At 39.1% G+C, this 7,914-nt stretch overlaps 1 pseudogene; it reads left to right on the top strand.

Annotated features, from left to right (window-relative positions):
- Positions 1 to 1,826: 1,826 nt before the first annotated feature.
- Positions 1,827 to 3,766, top strand: LOC139189035 (F-box/kelch-repeat protein At3g24760-like; annotated as a pseudogene).
- Positions 3,767 to 7,914: the final 4,148 nt, after the last annotated feature.

Genomic DNA, 7,914 nt, shown 5'->3' with positions numbered 1-7,914 from the left:
CGAAAACCGAAAAAAACCGAAAACCAAACCGAACCGAGGCCGAAAAAAACCGAACCGAAAAAAAACCGAACCGAAACTGCCAAACCGAACCGAACCGAATCTGGCTGGTTCGGTTTCGGTTTTTAAGGTTCGGAAACCGAACCAAACCGAACCGAACCGAACAGATATATATATTTAATTTTGTTTTCAATATTATAAATAATTTAGTGATACAGTCATAACAAGACATAACCTGTTACCAAGTCGGTTTGCTTGAAACTTTTCAAGCCCCTGTGCATGGGTTCGGGCCAGTTCCTAATATTTCAGAGAACAAATGAGGCGGCTGGGCCAGGCCCTTTTCATTTATGGGGTGAGCCGAGTCTAGATACTTAGAAAAACGAGTACCCGGACCGACCCGTTTCTAATTATAATGAACGGCCAAGATTGAATGATAACTTATCATCCAATCTCAACCGTTGGTTTCAACCCTAGTGAATTCCTCCCGAGTTCCAGAATCAGACTCTCAGACCCTTTCGCTCAGTTCCTCGACTCCATCGCCTTTAACTCAATTCTCAATCGTCTTATCCTCCTCACAGTGCTCACTCACCTCAACTCATTGATATTATTGCTTAGCCCTGCCACCACGTCGTCGAAGCCTTAGATCTGGAGGATGAGCGAGTCCAGGCATCGACTCCTTTCTTTCGACGACCTTAGCATCGTGGCAAGGCCCCATGCTCTTGGCATCTAACGATGCTGTTTTCACATAGGAAGACTTTATAAGTATTTCGAGGATCGGTGAAAGTAACAAGCATGGCCAGGCCTAAAAAACCGGTTGATTCAGGTAATTCCTTTTCCATTTTCTTTAATTTACGTGTAATTTTTAGGGTTGGGTTCAACTAAGTGTACCATTTAACTTATTTGATTTGTCGATTTGGTTATTTGTGAGATTGATTTGATGTAGTTTTGTGTGTAAGAGTAATGGGTTCTGTTAGAAACTATGGATCTGGGGTCTCAAGGTTTGCTTATTTCGGAATAGAAAAATCGTTAACATATGCGGAGTATATACATTGATTTGGTTGTGTTTAAACACATGCAGTGCAGAAATGTTTGTAGGATTTGTTTTTCTGTGTCCTGAGTAGTGCAAATGAGTGTTTAAAATGGTTGGTTTTGCTTCTGCTTCTGCTCAGTAGATCAGTACCATTCCAAAACCCAAAAAAAAAAAAAAGTAATTAGACACGTGGACTTGTCCCAAATCAGCCCATTTGAAACGGGTCGGGTTATGTTCGGTTCCCAAACTAAAAATGTTTCTTTAATTTTCGGGAAGACTTTAAAAACAAGAATAGTTTTTTGCAATAAGAAATGCTAAGAAGAGTGTTAAAATGAAATTTTTTCATAGATTCTCTTTCACCTCACAGTTTAATGTTAGTTTTTGTTCCCACGCTATAAAACATTGTGAAAAAAATATGTCGTGTCAATGAGTCTATGGAGAGTCCTATTTTTATGAAAGTCTCATTAGCATTTCTCTTTTGCAATATTAATGATCCATGGCATTAGATCAAGAGATCATGACTCAAGTATGACTTATATATTGTTGAATTTTGTTAAAATAAATGTAAGTGTTATAATATATTTGAATACAAAACTAATGTATTAGAAACTTAAAGTCAATATAAACAGACAAGTGCATTACCAAACTAGAAACATCGCATTTTGACCTCAAAAAAATATAAAAAGACAAAACATCGCATGACGTCATAAGTCTCTACAGTCTACTGTATTGTTTTTACGAGTAAATAGTATTAATGGACGCTGATGAGAAATATGGAGGGAAAAAGGGAAGACGGAGAATCTGTGAGTTAATCTTCCGATAAAGTTAAACTTCAACTCCATCAAGCAACTACCTACCCCTCGGTCCCCTCATCTCCTTTCTCCTCCAACCTCCTCTCTCAATTCTTTTTGACTTGGTCCAATCCACCCAACAAATGACGGAAATCAGCAGCCTCAGCTCTGACGTGATGAAGCTCATCCTCTCCTACCTCCTCATCCCCACCCTCATCCGCGCCTCCGCCATCTACAAGCACTGGCATTCTTTCATCTCTTCATCCACCTTCTCCTCCCCACACTCCCATAAATACCCCTGGTTCTTCCTCTACGGCATCCATAATACATCATCCAACTTCAACCAGTCGTTCGCCTTCGACCCCCTCTCCAACCTCTGGTTCCGCCTACCCTCGCCCACCTTCCCCTCCCAGTCCTCCTCATTCGACACCGATGACTTCTTCCTCATCATCGGCCCCATTTTCACCTTCTCCCCTATTCTCAAGTGCCGCTGGCTCTCTACCTCCCCTTTCCGATTTTCCCGCATCAACCCTCTTGTCGGCGTCGATTCTCCCCCCTCCTCCTCCTCCTCCCCCATCCCTAGCTTCGTCGTCGTCGGTGGCGTCTAATTCATCGGCAATTTGGTCGACATCGAGAACCGTTTGGATGTCGAGATTTACAACCTCGATTTCGATTCCTGGCTCCTATGCCCTCCTCTCCTCTCCGATTTCCGCTCCGGAAACTCGTCCCAGTCGCTCTCCTTCACCCTCTTCAAGCTCCGGTTCTACGTCTTCGGAATCTACTCCTGCTTCATTGCCTTTTTTTATCTCCGCACTCGTGCGTGAAGCGAAGTCCAGACCCTCTACCCGCCCGGTGTCGTCTTCTCCTTCCTGATTTCCTCCACCGACCACCTCGTCCTCGCCGGAATATGCAACGGCCCTCTCGGGCCCTCCTTCAACCTGTGGAAGATGGAGGAAACCATAATGGAGTTCAGTGAGATCGCCATCATGCCGCAGGACTTGTTGTATGGATTGTTTGACGACGATGAGGAAGACAAGTTTGCTAGCTTGAAGTGTGTGGGATTGGGAAATCTTATATACGTGTTCAATGAGGAGTATCATAAGAAGTATCCGGCTTGTGTTTGCGAGATTGGTTCCGATGACATCGGTGAACCTTCGAGGAAGTGTAGCTGGAGGAGAATGCCCTAATTGCCTTCCCCTGTTAATAAATTTTATAAAGTTATCAGCTTTTCTTCGACGATTTTGCTCCATAATATCCTTCACGACGAAGGGGACGGTGTTGGCGATTTGCAGCATATGTTGGAATAATGTTGCCCTCCTCGGTTTAATGGTATGAATTCATCAATTTTCTTAATTTGTTCTTCATTCATATCATCTTAAGATTGTTTGATTTTGCAATTGTTGTTTCGATGGGTTTGATTTTGTTATGTAGGATTCGATTTCATTCACTGTGATGTTTCTTGATTGAATTAACAATGGGTTTTATGCCAAATTAAGTGTAGATCAGTAGCTTATGTGACTAGTTCAGGCATGACCGATTAGTGTTAATTACCCGTTTTAAGCGGAAAACACTGCTCCTTGATATGGATCGTTCACAGTTCCGGTTGCAACTTTTTTGGCTGAAAAATTGAAGCTACTTTTGATGATAGCAGGACATTACATGTTGGACATGTTCTTGATATGCAATTACTGCTTCTTCTACTCATGTCTGCAATCTGTTTTGACAGCAATGCACATGAGAAAGATGCAAGATCAAACACTTGGTCAGGAAACCTCCATACAAGAGATGGAGGAATTGAATCGGAGGAGCATTGTCAACGTCCTCTGCGTTATCTACCAACTCGTGCGGTTATTGACATCATAGTTCCTTGTATTCTTCGGTGTAGTTTTTCAGAATTTGTAAAATATGTACTGTTATCGACGTGTTATTGTATTGATCTTCAATTTGATGTAGTTGTGTGTAGTAATATCTCATGTGACCCTAGTATTTGGTAAACATTTTGTAATTGGTGGTTTTGGTTTCGATGAAATTGTTTAAACTTCACAATAGACTAGCCATAACAATTTGAATTTGTTTTTTACGAGAATCGAACATAAGACTTCCTACTAAAGATGAATATCACTCAACTGTAGTACTAATGAAAAAAGAAACGCATATCAGACGTCCTAGTTTGACTATTAATAATATTGTTAAGGCGATTTGGGAAATTTTAGGAGTTCTTGAATTGAATATCGAAGAAAAAAATGAAAAATATTATTATTTTCTCTTTCTCGTTTCCTCCATCCTAATTCCTTTATCTTCCCTCTCCCTCATTTTCTTCCTCTCTCTCTGTCCGTCCCTCCCTCCCTCACTCCATTTGTCTCTCCCTCTCCCTCTCGAAACGCATAGCCACTTCGTCTTCTAAGCTAGATTTCTCGACGGTAGAGAAGCCAGACTCCTCCCTTGATCATCGTCTCCTGCTGATGCACCATCACCTGCAAATTTTTTTGTCATCATGATGTCAACATATGATTTGGGTGAGCTAAAGCTGTTTTGTTGGAGTAAGGGGATTGAATCACCCAATTGCCCTTGCAATTGGAAGTAGTGGAGTTACTCTTATAGAAAATTCATTTTAACCAAATAACTAGATATGATTGTTTTATCATAAAAAATGTTCTACGAAAGTAACTTTTTATCCTTTGCATTTCTAAATTTACAATTGTATCAATTTGTCGTCTAAATTTTTCATTTTGTATTGATTAACTTTATCCATTAAATATTAATTATTATTCTATAATATCGACGTGATATCAGTAATATGAGATATGATGATTAAAATTATATCCTATAGTCAAAAGTTATACAGTGACATAATTGACAAACTTAGGCAACGTGGAACACCAATCTGACTCGGTAGCAAAAGTAAAAATAATGTGATACTTAAAATATTGTTCGGGAGGTACTTTGATAAATACTGTTCGGGAGGTACTTTGATAAATAAGTCATGTTATAGAATTAGTAGATGAATAATAAATGCCCACTCAAAGTTGTAAAGATTTAGTAATAGTGAGTAATAGTGTTTGATACTTTCAAAAGTATCATCATTATATTTTGATGGTTGTAGTTATGAGTCGCTATATAAATAGAGCACTCCGTCTGTTATCAAACACACTGCGAAAGAAAGTAAGAGAAATAATATCAGTATCCCTCTCTTTATCTGCCATCCTTTTTGTGCTATAGCTACTAAAGTTATAGTGTGATATTTTGCACCTGCTTCGCTCTTGTCCTTAGAAAGGTTATCTCTCTAACTTTTGCCTATTTATAACACGTTATCAGCACGACTCTATAACCTTAAATAGTTCACATCTCCCTACACAGAAAGAAAAAAAATGCTTCCTTTAAGGTTTTTCCTATTTTTCTTCTTCTTCTGCTTCATCTATGTGATGCATCCTCGTGATGAACTGCTAGCACCATGCATGCTTCTCGTTCTAAATTTAATAGTTACTTATATCTTTGATTTCTTGTTTGGTACAATTCCTGGTTTCTAACCCAGTGTTTATTTATGTTAATTTTACTGTAATCAAAGATGGTGCGGTACAATCGCCCATCTTGAACTGCAAATTTAATTTTCACTACGATCAAAGATGGTGCGGTACAATCGCCCATCTTGAGCTACAGATTTAATTTTACTGCAAATTTTAGGTGGAGCGGTATAATCGTTCACCCTACCTTGCATATTTAAATTTGCCTGCTGTTTAATTTCATTGCAATTTTAAGTGGTGCGCTATAATCGCCCACCCTGCTCTACATATTTAATTTTCCTGCTATTTAAGTGGTGCGGAAAAATTGTCCATCCTATGTTTGTTTCGATGAGAATGGTGCGGTGCAATCGCCCTTTTCATTAATCATGAAAATCTCGAGCCTGAAGTTTCGAGTGCTTATCATTGTTGGCCTGAAGATCAAAATGAAAAATTTGTAAGGACTAGAAGTTCTAACACAATGTTCCTCTAGGAATACATATTATTGCAAGTTCTTACACATCTCATTTTCTTTCAGAAAAGAAAATGGCGAACTTGGCAAAGCTTGATTTTGCTGCCCTAGATATTACTGGGAAAAATTACCTTACCTAGGTACTGGATACCAAGATCCATCTGGAAGTACGGAATCTTAGAGATACCATTAGGGAAGATAATAGCTCATCCTCTCAAGATCGGGTGAAAGTCATGATCTTTATTCATCGTCATCATGATGAGGGACTAAAGAGCGAATACTTAACAGTTGAAGATCCGTTAGCTCTATGGAAGGCCTTGAGAAACAGATATAATCACCAGACAATGTTGATTCTTCCAAAAGCTCGCTATGAGTGGACTCACCTAAGGATCCAGGATTTCAAGTCAGTGGCTGAGTACAATTCTGCGTTGTTCAGAATTACCTCTCAAATGAAGCTCTGTGATGATAGCATTACTGAGGAAGATATGCTGGAAAAGACTTTCAGCATATTTCATGCCTCTAACATGCTTCTACAGCAGCAGTATAGAGCGTGAGGCTTCACTGAATACAACTAGCTGATATTTGTGCTCTTGGTAGCTGAACAAAACAATGAGCTCCTAATGAAAAATCATAAGTCCTAACTTACTTAATCTGCATCATTCCCAGAAGTGAATGCTACTTCCCTTGAAATGAACGCCACATTCTCTGGTGGCGATAATCATAAATGAGAACGTGGCCACAAGCGAGGTCGGTGGAACAGAAAAGGCAAGAACCATGGTAGTTAGTCTCACAACTAAGTTTCAAGGTAAAATTCAGGCCTGAGCTTTAAAAATGGAAATCGCCACAAAGGCAAAGCTCGTATGAACAATGCTCCTAGAAACTCTGATAGAGCCTACCATATGTGTGGTGGCGATGGGCACTAAGCGCATACTTGTCGCACCCCAAAACATTTTGTGGATCTATATCAAACCTCCCTCAAGGAGAAGGGTGTCGAGACTAATTTCCTCGACCAAGTTAGACTAATGGATATACCTGATCTAGTGTGCGACTTATCATGACAGTTGAACACAACCCATCTATATGTCTCGGACTTCATTGTGGAAAGGGGAAATGAAGTGTATCGGTCTGAATGAATCATTTATGTTTGATGTACTTTAATTATTCTGAACTTGTAGTTTAAAGCCAGCATTTCAATTAAATAAAAGTGGCATTTAAATCTTCTGTTATAAGTTGTTTTTAACCGTGATCCCCTTTACTCAGAAATGATGGATAAAAACTATGGCTATTCTCAAAACATGAGAAATGGCGGAGATATTTGTCTTTCAGACAGTGCAACCACATATACAATACTTTGTGATCGAAAGTATTTCTCAAGCTTGATGCTTACAAGAGTAAAGGTAACAACAAAATCAGGCTAATTAGATGTAATTGAAGGCTCAGGGAAAGCCCATATTATGTTACCAAATGGAACAATATTGTCCATACATAATGCATTGTATCTTACTTGATCTACTCGAAATTTGTTGAGTTTTAAAGACATACGTTTAAATGGATACCACATTGAAACGAAAAGTGCAGAAAATGTGGAGTATCTATGCATTACCTCCAAAGATACCCATAAGCGTATATTGGAGAAGTTGCGCTGTTTGTAGAGTGGATTGTACTATACATACATAAGGACAATTGAATCACATACTGTCATGAACCAGAAGATCATTGATTCAAAAGTTTACATGTTTTGGCATGACCGTTTAGGTCATCCAGGATCCACCATAATGCGTATGACCATTACCAACTCTAATGGACATCCATTATTGAGCAGAGACATTGCTATCTCAAATGATAACCCTTGCAAGGCTTGTTCTCAAGGGAAGTTGGTAATTAGACCATCACAACTAAAGGTTGATGTTGAATCCTCATCATTTTTTCAACGAATTCAAGGGGATATTTGTGGACCTATTCAACCATCTTGTGGACCATTTCGATATTTTATAGTTTAGGTTGATTCATCTACTAGATGATCACGTGTTTGTCTCTTATCTACTCGAAATATAGCTTTTGCAAGACTTCTTGCTCAAATAATTAAGTTACAAGCACAGTTCCTAAATTACCCCATTAAGTCAATTT

This window comes from Malus domestica, chromosome 10 (genome assembly GCF_042453785.1).
Source record: "Malus domestica chromosome 10, GDT2T_hap1".
In the NCBI taxonomy this organism is placed as follows: domain Eukaryota; kingdom Viridiplantae; phylum Streptophyta; class Magnoliopsida; order Rosales; family Rosaceae; genus Malus; species Malus domestica.
Note: the sequence above shows the minus strand (reverse complement) of the source record. Positions and strands in the feature narration are given on the sequence as shown.